The sequence below is a fragment of the Coturnix japonica genome, chromosome 1 (genome assembly GCF_054131305.1).
Source record: "Coturnix japonica strain WE chromosome 1, WE-NBRP24, whole genome shotgun sequence".
NCBI classification, from domain to species: Eukaryota; Metazoa; Chordata; class Aves; order Galliformes; family Phasianidae; genus Coturnix; species Coturnix japonica.
In genome coordinates this window covers 165,179,595-165,198,594 of record NC_140663.1, presented here as the reverse complement: position 1 = coordinate 165,198,594, position 19,000 = coordinate 165,179,595, and the positions used below count along the sequence as shown (strand labels likewise).

Here is a 19,000-nt window from a genome sequence, read left to right as displayed (position 1 = left end):
TTACTATTGAAATACAGGAAATAAATTACAGTCCCTTTTTGGCATTTCCATCAACATTTATTCCTTGATTTATATCCCAACTGCATTTTCATCCTAATTGTAGCAAGCAAATGATGAGCTTCTTTTTATTATGCCAGTTGTCATGATAGCTGAACTGATTTAAAGATTTACAGTTTTCATAAGCATGCTAGCACTTGCCTCGTACTTCACCTGGTCTGCACTGAGCTCATACATATAGTTACTTTCTTACCTGATAAGTATTTGGATTACAGATTTTAATCTTTAAAATAGAGCAATATCTCCTGATACCATCAGGCCACAGTCTCCTAGCAACAAAAACTCTAATTCCAAATGCAGAATAATTAGTGGAATCTCAAGATTTTTGTTTTATTTTAAGGATTTTCAAGATTTCTTTATTTTTTTATTCCCCCCCCCCCCCCACACACACACACTCAGGAAAGATTTTATTTCCTTTCAAAGATAGAAATAAATGCAGGCTCACAAGTAGGCAGTCTTGAGCATGTTTTGTTATGACGAATAATGCCTAAATGTTCAATACGCTTTGAATACACCTGGGCCATGCATATATTAAAAATTTATACTCTGTATGAAGCTAGCAAAATCAGATAGCAAACAGAAAGTTTGATACTTACAAGTGTTAAGAGATGTATTTGTTTAAGTAGTTACTTTCTCAAACCTAAATTTTCTTCTCCTTTGAAACATTTAAAGGAATTTCATTTTGTTCATTAAAGAAATTGCCTTATGAGGCCCCTAAAAGAATAAATTTCTGTTGAAAACATTCTTATTAGTTAATTATCATCCAGTAAATGATTGAAGAAGTGTTAAATGCAAACCCCACAGAAGGCTTTCTTCCTACCCTGTAGCTTTCACATATCCTTAGGAAATGCACTGTGCTGACAACTATGGATTTTATCACATTGCCATGCTCCTTCCTACTACTGAAATGCGGAACTAATACCTGCAAGACTGATTCATGACTTCTCTACCATTTATCTACTCAGGTGTGTAGCAGATTTGAATTGCATTTGTCTGGTCATTTTGAGGATAATGCATATGATTAAATTCATGCGGTAAAGTATCTCTGTTATTTTACAGAAAGTGTATTTAGCATATGACAACATTCCATGTAGTTTCAGTCCCAGGAGAGAGAGCTCCTCATATGTATACCATATGTCATACATGTAATGCTCATGCTTATAGGAAGTTGTTGAAATATCCAAACTGTCATTTCACCAAAGACTTCCTTATTCATGTTCCCTTAAATATGAGCCTTTCTAGAAGAGTTTTACTTTTTTTTTTCTTTTTCTTTTTTTTTTTCTCCTGAATATCAAATCAGGTATGACTGATGAAAAAGAAATGACTAATGTTTTATCCTGTAATGGATATATTCTACTGCTATTTTCTATATATTCACTTAAGATTTATTGCATCTACTTAAGCTTTCTTATAGACAAACTTACTTATTCTGTGTCATCTTTTTCTGATTCCCACACCAAAGTCATAATAATCACTTTTTCATATGAACAAGAAAATCATCTTTACATCCAGTGGGGTTTGTTTTTGACTCTATAACATTTTCATTGATTCTAATCAGCTGCATAACAACCAAGAATTTCCATATTAGTCTGATACCATATTAAAACGTACTGGAGTTTTGACTAGTGCTAACTTAAATAGATAGGACAGGTAATTTACATCTATGTGCTCCATATTTCCTTTTTCAAATTATATCAAACCCTCTCTTCAGTTAGAAATTCTTCTACCTTGCTCAAGGTTTTATTCAAAAATACACATTAATTTTATTTTTATTTTATTTTTTTTCTGGAAAGTGTTAAGAACAAACTTTCATGGAATTTCACCAAAGAGGAAAACTGTTTTTTGACCTGGCTCATGAAGAAAAAGAGATTTGTGTGATCACGTAGTGTATTAAACTCTTTACCATTTCCAGCTGAAGTTTGAAGAGATTGGAGATCTTATAGTATACTGTTTGGTAAATGAAATCTTCTTTCTCTGACAGAGAAGTCAGCGGCTAAGTTCTTTCAATGTGCAAGACTGCAGAAAAGTGACTAGAAATTAGATTCGGTTAGTCAAGAAGCTTAGAGACATACTAATTATTAGATTATTAGATATTTAATTGCTAGAAGATAACTACCATGATGCACTAATGTGAGGTGATTGCCTAGATCTTTTTCTGTTTCCTTCTCTCCATTTCATATTCTTCAATCCTTGGCAATCTACATTTCTGTAATAGGCAATCTAACACCTTTTTTTCTCCTACTAAAGTAAACTTTCAAAAAATACTTGATAATCTGGTGACCTTCCCACAGGAGTTTGCTAAAAAATTTGTTATGTTAAAGCATGGTTGTTTGAGCCAATTTTCTATCAGCAGTTTAATCATTGCAACAACTTTTTTATCTTCTGCTGCAATAATTTTCTACTACACCTTTGTCTACTGTTTTAGCTTTAGAGTCCTGTATTGCACAAACAGTCTTTGCAATGCCAGGTTTGTTCTCTGGAATGTGTTTCTCCAGGAGTCTGCAGCATCTTCAGAGAATGATGAATGGATAAATATTTTTCTGATTTGCCATCTGACTAGAAGCTGAATGCCAGTCTTTCAGCTTATCCAATTTTAAGTGGATTTCTGGTATGTCTATGTTAAAATGATCTCCATATTTATTGTTATTTATTACTTGAAAGTTTAACTTCAGAGCTGCCTGTTTTAAATTATTATTGGTTCTGTGTCTATCTCTTTGAAGAAAAGACTTTTTATCCTACCTTGATAGCTCACTGCTGAAATGACAAGGCAGTAAATCTGACTGTAAATTCATTGACCTGTTGTTTAGAACAAGTCCATTACCTTGTTGGTTTATGCTTTAACAAAGTGTTTGTTACTGTGAAGCTGTCCTCTGCCCTTTGTTTTGTCTAGGTGAAATGTGTGTGAACATTTACAAATACTGTTTCCAATTAACGTGATCAAAGTATGACTTTCAAGTTTTCGTGTTTTTTTTTTTTAATTAAAAAAAATAAATAAATGCAAGTTGTCTTTCAGAGAAGAGCCACACATTCTCCCTTGACATTACTGAGTTTCTAAATTTCCTCATCCTTATAGCTTTGTATATGGAAGTCATATTTTGATAGCAACGGACTTACAGAGACATCAATCAGTGTGTCCACAAAGTATTCCTAATGTGTTTTCAGGCCCCAAATAGAGATATTTTTTCCAGTGTAGACTGCACCTTCTCAAGGAAGAACCCTCTACCTGATCATTTTTAAGCCACCTGTAGTCCAGTCATTTCCTCAGGGATGTCCCCTTTAGATACAAACCCCTTGCTTCCTCTTGGTGCAGTTATCACAAGCTGCCTCTACACTCATGTTTCACAGTTGTTTTTGTGATACTGGGACTACTGTAGCTTAGACTGTGGTCAGGACCTGGTTAGGAAAGTAACAGGCAAGTTACAGAAGACCTTCACAAGGTTCTGTGGGGGCCATGGGCTCCCACTGGCAACAGGGCTTGTCCTACCTGGCCAGGAGCAAGGCAACTGGGGGCAAAAAAGCAACTCTAGGCCCAAGTGTCAGATCTGTGATCAGAAATAGGACAAGGCTTAGCCAGGATGTGGGTCTATGAATGGGCTTGCATATGGGGTCATGGCTGAGCAGGGGGGTGAGGAGCTGGAGACCAGCACTGCTGTGGTCTCACTGGGAATGGAGCTGACTGTCCTGGGGAGCTGAAGTGAGGCCCTGGGTAGGATGTAGGGAGGCTCTGCAGGAGTCTGGACAGTGTTAGTGGGGTTCTTTGCTGCACCCATTGCCCTTATATCTCTTTCCTTGTTAGGATTTAATTTGTCAACCTGTAAACCTTGTAAACCTGAACTGAAGATGGTATCTGGTTTTCTGGCTTTAATAAAGTACAAATGGACTCACTCTTCCTGAGTTTTTTTTTAATCCCTTTATCAGCCAGATATTGAGAGTTTTTTTTAAATGATTCACTGCCTTCTGGCAAAAATTTCTACTTCCTTTTCAGCATATGTGCCCACTACTATTCCAGGCTGATCATCTGCCTCACATGTCATCCAGCACCAGGCTGAATTTGGAGTCCCTCATGTGTGCAGTTCCTGACAGCACTGCAGAGCTCGGCCCATGCTCCTTGCACCACACTGGCATTGTGGGCAGCAAGTAGCGGGTTGTTTGCCATGGGTGACTGATTTTAGCCATATATTTATCTTTTTCAGCTTTGCATGTTGATTCCCAGCTACATCCTGCTCTTAACATCCCTTTCTGGAGGCACAAAAACGAAGGTAAATTAATTGAAAGTCACACAAAACTTTTTTGAATTATAATTTCTTCTTCAGCAAAGTGTGACCTGACTTGAAAATTTCTTAACTTTACATTTATCAGTGATACATTCATTCACTCAAAAGTGACAGATATGAAAAGAGGAATAATGCTTCGTGATACTCTTCTGCTGCTAACTTTGACAGTCTGTTGCCTAGCTATATCTTAAAATTATAAATAAAATTGTGCTTTGCTGCTTTTTCCTGTTTTTCAGTCAGAGGTTTTTTGATGTTTTTTTTTTTTTTCAGTGGTAACCTTTCAATAATAAATGACAATAATATCTGTAAAAGAAACCTAACCTACACAGTACAGCTCAAGTTAGGATTGTTTACATTGATATACACTCGTAGTGATTCACACTGTTACAGATTTAAGTGGGAGCAAAAAAGAAGCCTTGAGGGAAAAATATAGCTTTGTGCATTTCTTAGTAGTTGAATGAAATTTCCAGCTTTGTTTATCAGGTCTCCTATATGCATAATCTGGTGTCCTTTCTTGAAAGTTGGAAGATATTTACAGTTTAACGACATACTAAAACTCTTGATAAAACATTTCTGTCTGTAAAATGCATCATCTTTGGTTATATTAAGATTTAATAGGACAGAGGAAAATGTTTCTTTCAGACTTTTTGCAATCATGGAAACTGATTGTTATATTCCTAGTATTCATGATTAGTGAAACAGCCTGTGATTTAACAAGAGTTGAGCTATCAGTGGGGTGTAATGATTTCTGATATTACTGAACAACTGCTATTTGTTAAAGAAATATTCACCAAACTGTGATTTCTACAGCACTACTTGTCGGGGGAAAATGAAAAGTCTATGAAGCAACTAAAAAACAGAGAGAGACAAAAAGAGAAATATAAACAAATCATACCCCTCTTACATTCATGAAGAGTTAAAATCTTGCTCAACAAATATTTTACTATGAAATCCAGTGAGTACATATGCTTCCCTGTCAAGATTAATTCAAGCATCATGGAAATCTTATTTTGGCACTTTGCTTAATAGGGCACTTCAACCACTGCATTTTTCAGCCACACTGAGGTATCATTGCACCTCTAAGAGAATGGAAAATGACAAAATACATGAAGCTTTGTAGGACCAAAGGGCTTAGAGAGCATGTGTGTAACAAGCTTTGGCCAGAAAGCCTATGCCTGAAGTGAATGGCAAAGGAGCAGATAAATGGCATTGGAGCCATGATGGATGCTCCCTGTGATCCAGACTGGAAGAACTGCAATCGCTGTACTTTAAGACAGGAAAAACCCAAAAGACAGTTCTCTTTTCCTTCAGGGGACTTTTTTCCTTTTCCTTGTGAAGGAAAACTTTTTCTCTGCTGGAAAGCAAGAGAAAGAGTCACAATGCAGGAGTGTGTGAAAGTAGGACACACACTGAGATCTTCCACCCACATGTGACTGCTATAATCTGGGTTGTGCCTGCATTCTCTTGGAATGATCTGTTTCCTTGATCCTCACCACTATCAGAAAATAATTTAGAAAATTCTGATATACAGAGAAGGACTTAAAAAAAATCAAAGAATCACAAAATCATAGAATGTTTAGAGCTGGAAGGGATATTTAAAGGTCATCTAACTCTGTCTTACATGGGTTCATGAAAGGCAGGTCTTGTTTCACCAGCCTCATCTCCTTCTATGACTGGGTGAGCAGACTGGTAGATGAGGGAAAGGCTGATGAAGTAGTCTATCTAGACTACTAGGCTTCCCATGGTCTAGGTAGGTATACTCTTCTTTGGGTAAGGAACTGGCTAGAGGGCCATACCCAAAGGGTAATGGTTAATGAAGTCAAGTCCAGCTGGTAATCCATTACAAGTGGTGTCCCCCAGGGGTCGTTAATATCTTCAGTGATTACTTGGATGAGGGGATTGAGTGTACCCTCAGTAAGTCTGCAGATGATAACAAGTTGGGAGGTTGTGTTGATCTGCCTGAGGGTAGGGAGGCCTTTCAGAGGAATCTGGATAGGCTGGATCTCTGGGCTGAGGTGAATGGGATGAGGTTCAACGAGGCCAAGTGCTGGGTCCTGCAATTTGGCCACAATAACCCCATGCAGTGCTATAGGCTTGGGGCAGAGTGGCTGGATGACTGTGAAGAGGAAAGGGACTTGGGAGTATTGGTTGATGTTCAGCTGAACATGAGCCAGCAGTGTACCCAGGTGGCCAAGAGGACCAATGGCATCCTGGCCTATATAAAGAAATAGTGCGGCCAGCAGGAACAGAGAAGTAATCATCAGCTCTGGTGAGGCTGCCTCTCAAGTACTGTGTTCACTTTAGGACCTCTCTCTGAAAGAAAGACATTGAGGCCCTGGAACGTGTCCAGAAAAGGGCAACAAAACTTGTGAGGGGTTTGGAGCACAAGTCTTCTGATGAGTGGCTGAGGGAGCTGGGATTGTTTAGCCTGGAGAAGAGGATGCTCAAACTGCAAGGTTTTGCACTTGGGCTGGAAGAACCCCAGGCACCTGTACAGGCTGGGAGGAGTGGTCCTTGAGAGCTCGGCAGAGAAGGACCTGAGGGTCCTGATGGACGAAAGACTCAACATGAGCCAGCAGTGCGCTCTGGCAGCCCAGAAAGCAAATGGGATCCTGGGCTCCATCAGGAGAGGGGTGGTCAGCAAGGATAGGGAGGTGATTGACTCTTTCTACTCTGCTCTTGTGAGGACCCATCTGGAGTACTGTGTCCAGGTGTGGAGCCCTCAGTACAAAAAAGACATGGAGATTTTGGAAAGGGTCCAGAGGAGGGCCATGAAAATGATCAGGGGGCTGGAGCACCTCCCCTATGAGGACAGGCTGAGGGAGTTAGGTTTGTTCAGCCTGGAGAAGAGAAGGTTGCATTGTGACCTCATTGCAGCCTTTCAGTACCTGAAGGGAACTTACTCCCAGGAGGGGAGTAAACTCTTCGAAAGGGCTGACAATAGCAGGACTAGGGGAAATGGTTTTAAGTTAAAAGAGGGAAGATTTAGGTTGTATGTTAGGGAGAAGTTCTTTACTAGGAGAGTGGTTAGGCCCTGGAACAGGCTGCCCAGGGAGGTTGTGAATGCCCCGTCCTTGGAGGTGTTCAAGACCAGGTTGGACGGGGCCCTGGGCAACCTGATCTAGTAAAGGTGTGTGTTTGGTGGCCCTGCCAGGCAGGGGGGTTGGAACTAATGATCCTTGAGGTCCCTTCTAACCCGGGTCATTCTATGTGATTCTGTGTGATTCTGTGATGCTCAGGGGAGACCTCATTGAACTCTACAACTTCCTGAATGGAGGTTGTGATGAGGAGGGGCTTGGCCTCTTCTCCCAGGCAACAAACCTGAGGAAATGACTGCAAGTTGTACCAGAAGAGGTTTAGATTAGACATAAGGAAAAACTTTTTCTCTCAGAGAGTGGTCAGGCACTGGAATGGCTGCCCAGGGAGGTGGTGGAGTTGCCATCCCTGATAGTGTTCAACAGGTGTCTGGATGAGGAGCTACGAGATATGGTTTAATGGCTTGTGATAGTAATAGTAATGGGAGGGCAGTTGGATTAGATGATCTTGTAGGTCGTTTCCAACCCTGTGATTCTATGATTCTATGATTCTATGATTCTGTGATTCTAATCCAGTTCCCTGCAATGAACAGGGACATGCACTGCTCAATCAGGTTGCCCAGGGCTTGATGAAATCACTCTGTTTAACTTGGAGCAAGGCAGTGTGAAACTCAGTAAGGAGACTCAAAATGCAACCAAAATCTGACACATAGTGACTAGAGAACTTATCTAGTAAAAAATCCAAGCAAAAACAAAATTCCAAAATTTCTTCTTTTTCAGATAGTTCCCAAACTTTTTCTTTTATGTTTATTTTCTTTAGGTTCTGTTGAACTCCTACTTATGCAAAACAAAAGGAGTCTAAACAGGAATTTATTTTCACACTATCCTTCCATACCCTTCAGTTCAGAATCAAGGAGGTCTGCAAGAGATAAGAGTCCTTGTTAAGAAAAAAAAATAAAAAAAATCATTTCAAACAAAGGAGCCACTTGATTCTAAAATGTCCTTAACCTGAGCAGTGCCCTAGATACAGAGATTGGCAGATGGCCTATTCACAGACCCATTTAGACAGAGTCAGAGCTCTTAGATTTGCTCTGAGAGTATCAAGCAGATGAGGCCCTGCAGGCAAGGATACAAAGATTCTGGAGAGAGATGGGCCTTTACCTTCATCCAGGGTCAGATGGCATTTTATCAAAGCAAGAGAGGTCCTGAGGGTTAAGACTATGTTTCCAGGTGATTCGCAGGCTGCTTGCATTCTGCTCAGTTTGGGACTTTGTTGGAGGCACCTGTTCAGGTAAGTGTGGATCAACATTCTAGAGCCTATGCTGTTATTTTAGGCACCTGAAATTATTCAATTCAATGGCTTCATTTTGGAGTGTTTTATAGCCCATTACAGCCATTATATTTAGGTGCTCATGCTGGGTAATTGCATAGTTATAACATTTGGTTTACTTTCAGAAATGTTTCTTTGAGCAAAAGAAAAATACTGAGGAATTTAATACTGGAATTTAGATGTTCCCCTTCCTGGCTGAGCCATTAATCTCCCCACCACAGCATCAGGCTCCATTTTTAACATGGGATGATCATATCCTCCAATTTGGATGCCGATGTTCTGCTTTCAGCTCCAGTCTATCATTTTACTGGTTTGGGAATTTAATCTCCAGAGGTTATTGAGAAATTTCACATTATGGCCACCATATTGCTGAGTTGGTCTTCTGCTCCATGTCCAAGTACAGAACACCTTGGACATTAGGGGGTCTGCACCTGCCACAGTTGGTGGTTCCAGTTCTATCATTCTCAGTTTTTTTTCCTTTCATGGTGATCTGGCTTCAACAAGATGGGTAGAACATGCATGCCTTCTCAGAACACACTATGGACTGTTTGATTAAGCACTCTTCTGGGAAGTAAATTTGATTTGCAGTCCTCCCCAAAATGACATTACTACTGGATTTCCTTTTCCTCTAGTGCTGTAACAGCACATTCCAGAGTTGAGTGGCACATATGAGATTGCCCTTAAAAGCAGTGGACTGGGCTTCTACTAGACAGTAGCAAGAATAAGGTGGAAACTCAATATATCTTCTCAGGAAGGCAGATCTTATCTTCCTAGAAACAAAATCACAGGTATCATGGAACTGACAGATCAAAGAGGGAAGCCCCTAGATGAGTTGAACAGACAGAATTAGATGACTGATAGATAGAAGTCAATGCAGAAGATTTTCATTTGTCAGCTGAAGCTTATATGCATGAGAAGACAGATCAAGATCCATAGCATTTATGGGGAAGAAGGAAGATGAGAGTTCCAGTTCACTGGCTAGAACCTGGTACTGTACTAATTCCAAAGCTTGTTAATCAGTCTCGTTCACTCAGCACTCTGTCCAGATAGAAGAATGCTAACAATAATGGCTCATCTCTGTGGAGTTTTCTATCCTTTTTCAGGAATCTTTTGTTAATAATATATAATGTTTGACTCGTTAGTAGGAAGACAGGAAAGTGTTTTCCCCTAATCGTAAATCCTCCTCATCTTTTATCCCCAAATACCTTATAGTTTAGAATCATAGAATCCTTAGAGATGGAAGAAAACTTTAAAGGTAATCTAGTCCAACCCCCTTGCAGTAAACAGGGACACCATGGCTAGATTAAGGTGTCCAGAGCCAGATCCAGCCTCACATTAGAAGTCTCTAGAGAGAGGGCATCTACCATGTCACTGGGCAGCCTGCTGTTCCAGTACCTCACCACACTCACTGTAAAATATTTTTCCATATGTGCAACCTAAATCTCTAAATTTGAAGCCATTTCCCTTTGTTCTATGACAACAGATTCTGTTTCCTTCTTTCCTGTAGCTCCCATTTAGATACTGAAAGGCCATTATCAGGTCACCTCTGAGCCTTCTCTTTTCCAGACCAAACACTCCCAGCTGTCAGCCTGTCCTTATAGGGAGATGTTCCATCCTTGGATTATTTCTGTGTGATCACACTCCAATAGGTCTAACTTCTGCTTCAACTTTCTATAGAATTTCTACTGCAAGGCAGAGAAATGGTTGAATTATAGGGGAGAAGAAATGACTGGGCCTATGTGCTCAGTTCCAAGAACCAAATGGATAGTGTTAATAGTTACATAAGCAAGTCACCAACTATACTTACATGCATCTCAGTTCACTGTGCGTGGACGGGAAATGACAAAAAGACTGAGTTCTGCTAACTGTGTAAGAAGTGATATTCCGTATTTTGTTGTTGCTGTTGATTCAGTGCAGATCTAGCTGAACTACTACAGTCCTACCCAACTTATGATAAGTTGCTTCAAATACATTGTGAAAGATGTTTATGTGAAAAAGTGTTTGTAAGAGATCAATACTTACTGGATTATGCAGCAACTCAATGACGGTTCAGTGAATCTTGATTTGGGGTTAAGGAATGTAAATTCTGAAATCCTACCTATGAAATCTTTATTTAGCACATAATATCGTATAGCTAAGAAAAAAATAAAAAATTTAAAAAAAAATAAAATCACCCATTAAGACAGATATAGTAGGAAATACTATTTTTTTCCCCATAAAATGACTGTGATCAAATTATCATACTCAAAATACGCATCTTGCAAGAAGCACACACAATACCTCTGTAATAGTCAAGGTCCCCCACATACTGAATCCAGGAGAATATATTTTGTATCAGTTTACTAGTAAGGGCTGGTGAGACTTCAGGGCTTGAATGAATATTAGGGCATAGGTAAAAAATCAGCCTTGGAGAGAGAGAAGATAGAGACCTGAACAAATATCCAGAATACAGGGTCTAATATAATAGGTTTGGTAGCTGGGAGCATTTATTTTGAAAGATTACATGCTCAGGTAAAGCAGATAAACTCCAAGTAATATAATTGAAATTGAGCAAACTAATAGAGTTCTGATTGTTTTCCCATCTGAATAAAGTGGAAAAGCCAAGATTGAATATTTGGAGAATTCCAGCTCCTACAGGCAGAATAAATTTTGCAGAGATATCAGAAAGGTAAACCAGTGAGTATTTTGAGCAAATGGGCTTTTTTTAATCATTGTGCAGTTTCAGAAAGAAAGAAAACAATTTTCAGATAGTAACAAACAGATGTGAAGAATGAAGCTGCAATGCTGAAGAGAAGTCTGTAATTTCTCTTTCACTGTTACCTTTGCAAATCAAATGCTGGAGAATGTTTAGTATTGTATTTTAATCAGAGGCTGTATGTCTTAATGAGAAGATGAAGATATTTATTTGTAAAACCTGTAAATGAATGCCTTATCTCTTTCATTATCAGAATGTGTAAAAACTTAGTGCATATTTTAGATGACTCTACTGTTTCACTGTGTAGATGAACATGAGAATTTAAACTGAAAACACTAAGATTTAGCTACTACGCCATGGGGAATGATGGTAGTTTAAATTCCAGTGGTAACCAGAGGACATTCCAACAGATGCTTAGTGTCTGTAATTAGCGTGGGAAGTGGACTCTAAGCAGGAGTCTTTAAAGTTTAAATCTCACAAGGGAAATATAAAGACTTAATATGAGTTAAAAAAAAAAAAAAAAAAAAAAGCATAAAAGGGAAGATCTTACCTGACATTTTTTGTTGTTGTCAATTGTAATTCTGTCCAGGCTACCAGTGTTCACAGTGGGATTTTTGGTACCACAGTTTTGCCTGAGGCAGATCTACATTCTTCAATCAAGCCTTGATTTTAATGTGGTACAATTGTTTATAGTGTGCTCTTGACAATGGGGCATTCTGTGGTCCCTGCAAATGTATGTTGCAATTCAATTTATGTGCATCAGACCTCTCATGTGGCACCTCAGAATAGAAAGCAGACATTGTTCTATCTGAATATCACCTTAAAACTACCAAAACACGTTTATGGCTAACTCTGACAGCAGCTTTAGTCTCATCTTTAAATTACTTTTGCTGACTGTGATGAGGTTGGTGCTGTTGTGCAGTTCTGTTGCATCAGAAAACTTTCCACATATAGGGGAGACCATTCAGGACATGAATGATTTTTATCTCTCATATATTTTAATTCTTTGTCTCCAAAATCTGATGGAGGAAGTTAGTTGTGTTCCTGTCTTTAGTTGGCTAGTAAAGGTTTACTGACAGGGAATGCTTCAGTATCATTCCTGATATGTTCCATCTGCCAGATTCCCTAATGTTGCTTATCTCCATGTCCTTGGGAGTGTCCTTACTATCTTCCTTTGGATACCTCTGTAATATCATTTTTCTAAAATTCTTGCAAAGCATTTGATTATTTTGTAGATCATGGAATGCAGGTCTGTAGTAGGATGGATAATTTCTTGGTTGTAATTCCTATTGTTTAGTCATTAAGGTCTGAGAAGTCTTGACTTAGATACTATTTTTTTAGTTATAAGGATGAGAAATTATATTCACTCTGAAATAAACTAGATTCACTTGACAACATTTTAACCTTCTGTTTCACATAGCTTGTTACAATTTTGAGCATATTGCAGTTTTTCATTTATGAGGTCTATGGCAGCCCATTTTCCTTCTGTTGTTTTAGCAGTATCATTTGAAAGATCCTACACATTAACTGAGACCCATGTGGAAGCCACCACAATTTTCTGATGAAAGAGTTTTGACCTAAGTGCATTAGCCTAAATAGACCACAAACTGAAGAGCAGCAAAATTGTATAAAATAAAATATATGTACAAGAAGGGAATGAAGAAGAGAATGAAAGCGTGCTGAGTCAAGATCCAGTTTCATATTCTATTACTCTGCCTTTAAATGCCTCAAAGATGTTCATCATTGTGGTGCAGCGCTGCTGAATATCCATATAACCCTCCACCATCTGCTGCTAACCTTCCCTCCCTGAGGGCCAGATTCTCAGCTGATGCAAACAAATGCAGCCCCAATGATTCCTTTACACACGACCTGATTTTGATTCAGACTTTGCCTCAGGGTTACCTCATCTACTGTCATCCCTCCCGTTGTCAGACCTGATGCAGGCTGAGTTTCTCCCAGAGGCTTGGCAAGGAGTGACCTTGGCATCCTTGCAGAGTTCCATTAACTTCAAACCTGGTCACCCTGTAGGACCTCACTGTAGTCCTGGGATTTAAGCTGAAAGCTCTTCAAGGGAAATATTTAATCTCTTTATGTACTGAAACTCCATCTACAGGAACTACAAGGTGAAATGAAGGTTGCCGTCAGTCAGCAGTGCTCATTGTTTGATTGTTTTACACTTCTCTAATGTTATCTTTTTTCATGACCACTACTTTCAGAAAATACACACTGCTCTAATTTTTGAGGAATGTTCAAGACAGCTGTTGAAAAATTTTAATTGTATCTTAAAGTTTATTCTTAGCTTTTAGACAATGAATTTTCTAAACAGAAATCCACCTTTTGATATCATTAGTTTATCTTAAACTGTTGGATCCTCAGTTACACCTACGTTCAGAAAAATTACAGGTTTTCCTGTGAAATTAGCATTCAAGCCTTCATCTACTAATACCTGGTTGTTGTTGTTGTTTTTACATTTTTTTTGACATTGTTCCAAAAATGCTAATCTCTGTAAGTAACATTTTTAAATGTCTGTGCAGATGAACAAAATTATATTACAGTAACAAAATTTTATTTGCTTTCCCACACTTTCACTCCCTTTCCTTGATCTCTAAGCTACCTTTCCTCTCCCCACCCTCTTTCAAATTCTCCAAAATGCAGTAAAATGATTAAAAACCATAAAAAACTCCTATTTGTGGATATCCGATTCATACTGTGAAGGTCTACCCTTCCCCCTAGAGGGGGGAGAATTGGTACAACAGATGGCTTTCTCCCTTTTTCACTATTTATTTGGTAAAATTTGCATTTTCTTTTTGGAACTCCTTTCTTATGAGATAGAAATAAAAAGAAAAAGAAAAAAAAAAAAAAGAGAAAAAAAAAAAGAAAAAAAGAAGAAAAAAAAAGCCTTAACTCTGCAGTATGTTTTACATTCTGAAGTGAGTTTTCTCTGACAAGCCCAGCTGTGGTACTTGTGCCACTTTTCTCCTTCCTCAGATTTTAGATGAGATTTTGTGTGTGTGTGAAGTCAGCTTGGCAGGCAGTGCTTAATCCCTTTTTCTTCATTTTTTGGCCATTTCCCATAACCTGTTTCTTACTACATTATGGTGCAGGCACACACAGCACCCTTTTCAAATAGTAGATAACAATACTAACAAGAATATATCAGTAGGCTGCAAAAATTCTAATGCTAGTTTTCATTAACCAGCAAACAAAAGGCAAAACAGCCACAGTTGTCATGAATGCATACAAAGAAAACTGGATTACAAAAATAAAATTAAAAATAAAAATAAAACTGTCAGGACAGAGCCATTATCTAAGTTTCCAACTTAACACACATTTACAAAGTTCTGCTTGCCATATGCCTCAGTGTTTAGCAAAAGTAACTATTTCTACACATTTTCTCCATGCACTGATAGCTATTAATACTGTATCTGTGTGCTATCAGAACATTCAGCATACAAATTTCATCCACACTTGGGAAAGGGAAAAGCAGAAAGGGGAACAGAAGGGCATTTCTGTCAAATGAGCACTGAAGCACACAGTAAAGTGTTAAACCCTTTTTATTCGAGCACGTAGAAAAGCAGCTAGTACATTGAAATCTTTCCTATCAGAAAGCCCACCATTTCAAACTTAGCACACCGACATCCTTTTAGAAAAAAAAGGAAAGAAATAAAGAGAAAAATAAAAAGGCTGTACACAGTGAGTTGATATTGGCTTCTTATTTTGCATCACAGGATTTTCTTTTCATTTCATACCACAAGACTTAAAGATGGATTTATTCCCCAATCAAACTGAAGCCTAAGTCCATTCACTACTGGGTAGTTTGCAGGGATGACCCCCATTACATAAGATAATTTCTTCAGATAACTTAAATAACTAATTTTCTGTATTTTCAGGGAAGAAATCCTGCAAAGTATCCTAACAGGATTGCCTTTTATCACTTGGGAGAGATCCTTCCTCATGACAAACACATACTATTACATTTTTGCATTCCAAATCCTTTCCCTTCTTTTCATTCTGCTCAGGCACAAGAGGTACCTGGTGATCAACTTCATTTGGCAGTATTTTTTCCCATTTGATTTTAGCAGAATATTGACAAGCTGACAAGGCACCTTCTTATTACTAGTATTATTATTTTTTTTTTTTTTACATTTGTAGAGTTTTGAAAGCAATATACTTCCCTGAAAAAGAATATACAACCTTTGAAAGTGTTGCAGCAACATATTTTCTAGGGCATATATTTTTCCTACAAAATACACTGCACTGTCAAAGACAATGTTTTAAAAAACAAAAGTCTCTTAGACACATAGATTTTGGTCATTCCAGCCATGGTGAGTTTTTTGCCCTCCAAGTCAGACTCTGATCATTTCTGGAAAGAGGTCAGAATAAAAATTCAAAACAAAACCAAACATTTTGACAACATCCATTTTTCCAGTAAAGCTGGAAGATCTCACTCTGAAGCTGAACAAATGCATTTTAAAATCTCAGAAACTGTACCATAAATGGAGCAGTTGTCTTCCAGTCATTTCTATGAGGAACTCAGTTTATTGGGCAATAATATAGTTTAAGATCAGTACCACAAATAGATTACCAGTATGGCTTCTTTTGCAAGTTCTCCTTGCAAGATTCAGTAGTATCTTCAGAGAAGGCCTAAGGGGCACATTACTGGCATAACTGGACAAAAGCAATCCAAGAGGACACTGTTATGAAGCCAAACCAGTTGTAATAAAAGAGAATTTACATACAAATAGCTTAAAGACCTCAAGGAAATGCCTAAAATTTCTTTCTAAGCAGGAAAGCAGGAAGCTTTTACATCTTCATTTATTTTATTTTTTTTAACGTTATTGACACAAACACTGGTATCTTACAGTTGGGAAAAAAAAAACAACAAAGCAAACAAACAAAAAAAATAGGTCTGAATCATTTGCAAAATACACTTCATTTAAAATGTCTGTTAATTTATATAACAATTAACATAAGTGGTAAGGTGACTTAGAAAAACAGTAAGCTGATCCAGGAATGTCCTCTTGAGCTCCTATGAATGTTACGAAAGTAAGACTTCCTGTCCTATAATTTCTTCTGCGGTGTGTTTCAGGCATACAAGATTATCTTTCTTCAGGAGTTGCTTTTCAGCGTATTTCTGTTTTTCACCTAAGAATGACTGGACATGGTGTATATTAACAATGAAGCTTCATCAACATGACTCTATGTCATTTTTGGCATTACTTTGCCTAAGGTGAAGAAATTGCACATTTTTCATATTACAAGAGAGTTTTTGGTTAAATGAAAGAAGCTTTTTGCTCAAGTGTTAATCCAGGAAAACCAGTCAGTGAAGTTCTTGTTTTCATGCAGCAAAATGAAAAGGTAGCTGCAATGTTTCCTTTAATAATTGTTTTCATTAGTGAAATGTTGGATATCACATCCCATGCCATCTGTCTTTTTTATTGCCCTTCTCTGATTAACCTTTCTATTTCTACCAGTTTAAAACCTTGCCCTTCCAATTGTGTAGTGCTTTTTGAATGTATCTGTAGCCATATTTGCCTTAGATTCCTGCCTTGAATAACTATACAAAATAGGGAACAGAGAATTTAGTGTTATAACTTGGAATGCTTCCATCGCATTGAAAACAGGAATTATAGGCTCATTTGTTAAAAGATAATCAGCTCGCCACAGACAGTATGCTTAATTCTTGTCTGGCTGGCTATCCGTACTCTTTTTCATCAAAGGTACCTAAATACTCTTGCAATTTCCTTTTACGTACTTTGGATTTAAAATTTTCTAGTTCAGGCACTAAGATTTATCAGATTGCTGAGAACTGCCTCGTTAAGGGCACATGGAATTTTATTGGCAGCAGCCAATCCAAGATCACTGTTCTCAGCTTGATTTGGCAGTCCAGCTGAAATTTTGTACTTTTATATAAGATTTACTCAGTGTCTGATGTAACTTAGAGACAGGGAAGTAGCTCTGTCATAATGTTCCTCACAACTCAAAGCCTCTACACAGACCTTTGTGGAAATAATTCACGTTTCTCCTCTAATTGTGCTTATTTGTTCTCACCATACAGAGCTTGCAATCTGTAATCATACCAAGTAGGTACAATGAACTGAGTATAAAAATAAACAAAGCAGTGTCTAAGACTGCATTGTATCGATGGTAATATCTAGCAGTCTCAGAAACTGTCTTTTTTCTTTTTTTTTTTTTTTATCCACAGATTTTACACTTCATGGAAACAAACATTTATCTGTGAGTATCAGTATAAACACCCTTAGTCCTTTTCTTATTATCTTATTATCTTATCATAGAATCATAGAATGATTTGAGTTGGAATGGACACTTAAAGACCATCTAGTCCAATTCCCCTGCCATGAATAGGGACACCTACAGCTCGATCAGGTGCTCAGAGCCCCATCAAACCTGACCTTGAGTGTCTCCTTATTCCTTATTCCTTATTCCTTATTCCTTATTCCTTATTCCTTATTCCTTATTCCTGACCTTCCATTGGTGCTGATATTTGGACTTTGACAACACCCTCTTGGAGAGAGACAACTTCAGTTCTCATTTAAGTGAGTTATTCTTGTCCCATGAATGCTTCAGCTTTGCTAACTTGTGTACTGACTGTTGAAAGACAATTGCAGGCAGTGGAAAATAAAGCTCTGAATAACATGGTACTTCAGCCAAGAGTGCATTCTGGGAACTTTCCTTTTTTTTCATTTTGGTTCACTTCTTTGGGGCTGTATGCTTAAAAGAAACAATCATGATTTCCAGCATATGCACATGATACCTATATTTAACATTTCTATCAAACTGCTATGCTGAGATCCCTACTTGCACTAATTGCTTACATAAGACAAATTATTGGCTGTTAGCTACAAAATAATAGGCTTTTTAAAGAGATTACAGCAATGCCATCTAATTTTACTAAATAAAACTCTATAAAGCAGTGCCCGTTAACTAGCTCTAAATCTCTTCCGACTGGTTTTTCCATGTGCAATCACATCTGTTTATGCTTTATAAGAAAGTGAGGTTTGAAAGAACTTGATGGAAATGTTAAAAAGCTAGTTATTTTGTAAGAATATTTCCTAAGAAAAATTCTTACATTCTTTCTAGAAGTAGAAAGATAAAATATTGTCAATCCAGTTGATTTTTTTCTGAAAATTTGGGTGTGGTAAGTACAAAATTTAGCAGATTATCTGAAACACTGATTTAATTTGATATGAATAGAACTGAAATATTACATATAGTAACTCAGAAGCAGCATACCATTGGTATCATGTACAAACACCGAATAACAGGTAACATGTAGTTTGATTGGTCCAGCATCATTCTTTCCAAGTGAATTTCCTGTTCTCTGAATTTCCTGTTCACACCAAACTGAGGTTTTGCTGATCATAAATTGTATCTCCTTAGGTAAACTTAAAAGGAAAATGAACTCCAGGATCATACTTAATGTATTCTCAGCTAGTGCTTGTTTCTTCCAGGAGATCAAACTACAGATAAGATTCAGTATGGAAGAAATACATTAATCCTGTACTCCAGAACATCAGCACTCATTGATTTACCCTGCAGATGATCCTCTCTAACAAGTCTGCAGTACTTGCTAATGTAGGCACAGCCA

General features: G+C 37.8%; 1 long non-coding RNA gene across 1 annotated transcript; it reads left to right on the top strand.

Annotated features, from left to right (window-relative positions):
• The first annotated feature begins 734 nt into the window (after positions 1–734).
• On the top strand, positions 735–17,629 carry LOC146762832 (uncharacterized). The gene is made up of 3 exons (XR_014949149.1): positions 735–1,022; positions 4,251–4,316; positions 17,597–17,629. It is a non-coding gene; the product is annotated as an uncharacterized LOC146762832 (long non-coding RNA).
• Positions 17,630–19,000: the final 1,371 nt, after the last annotated feature.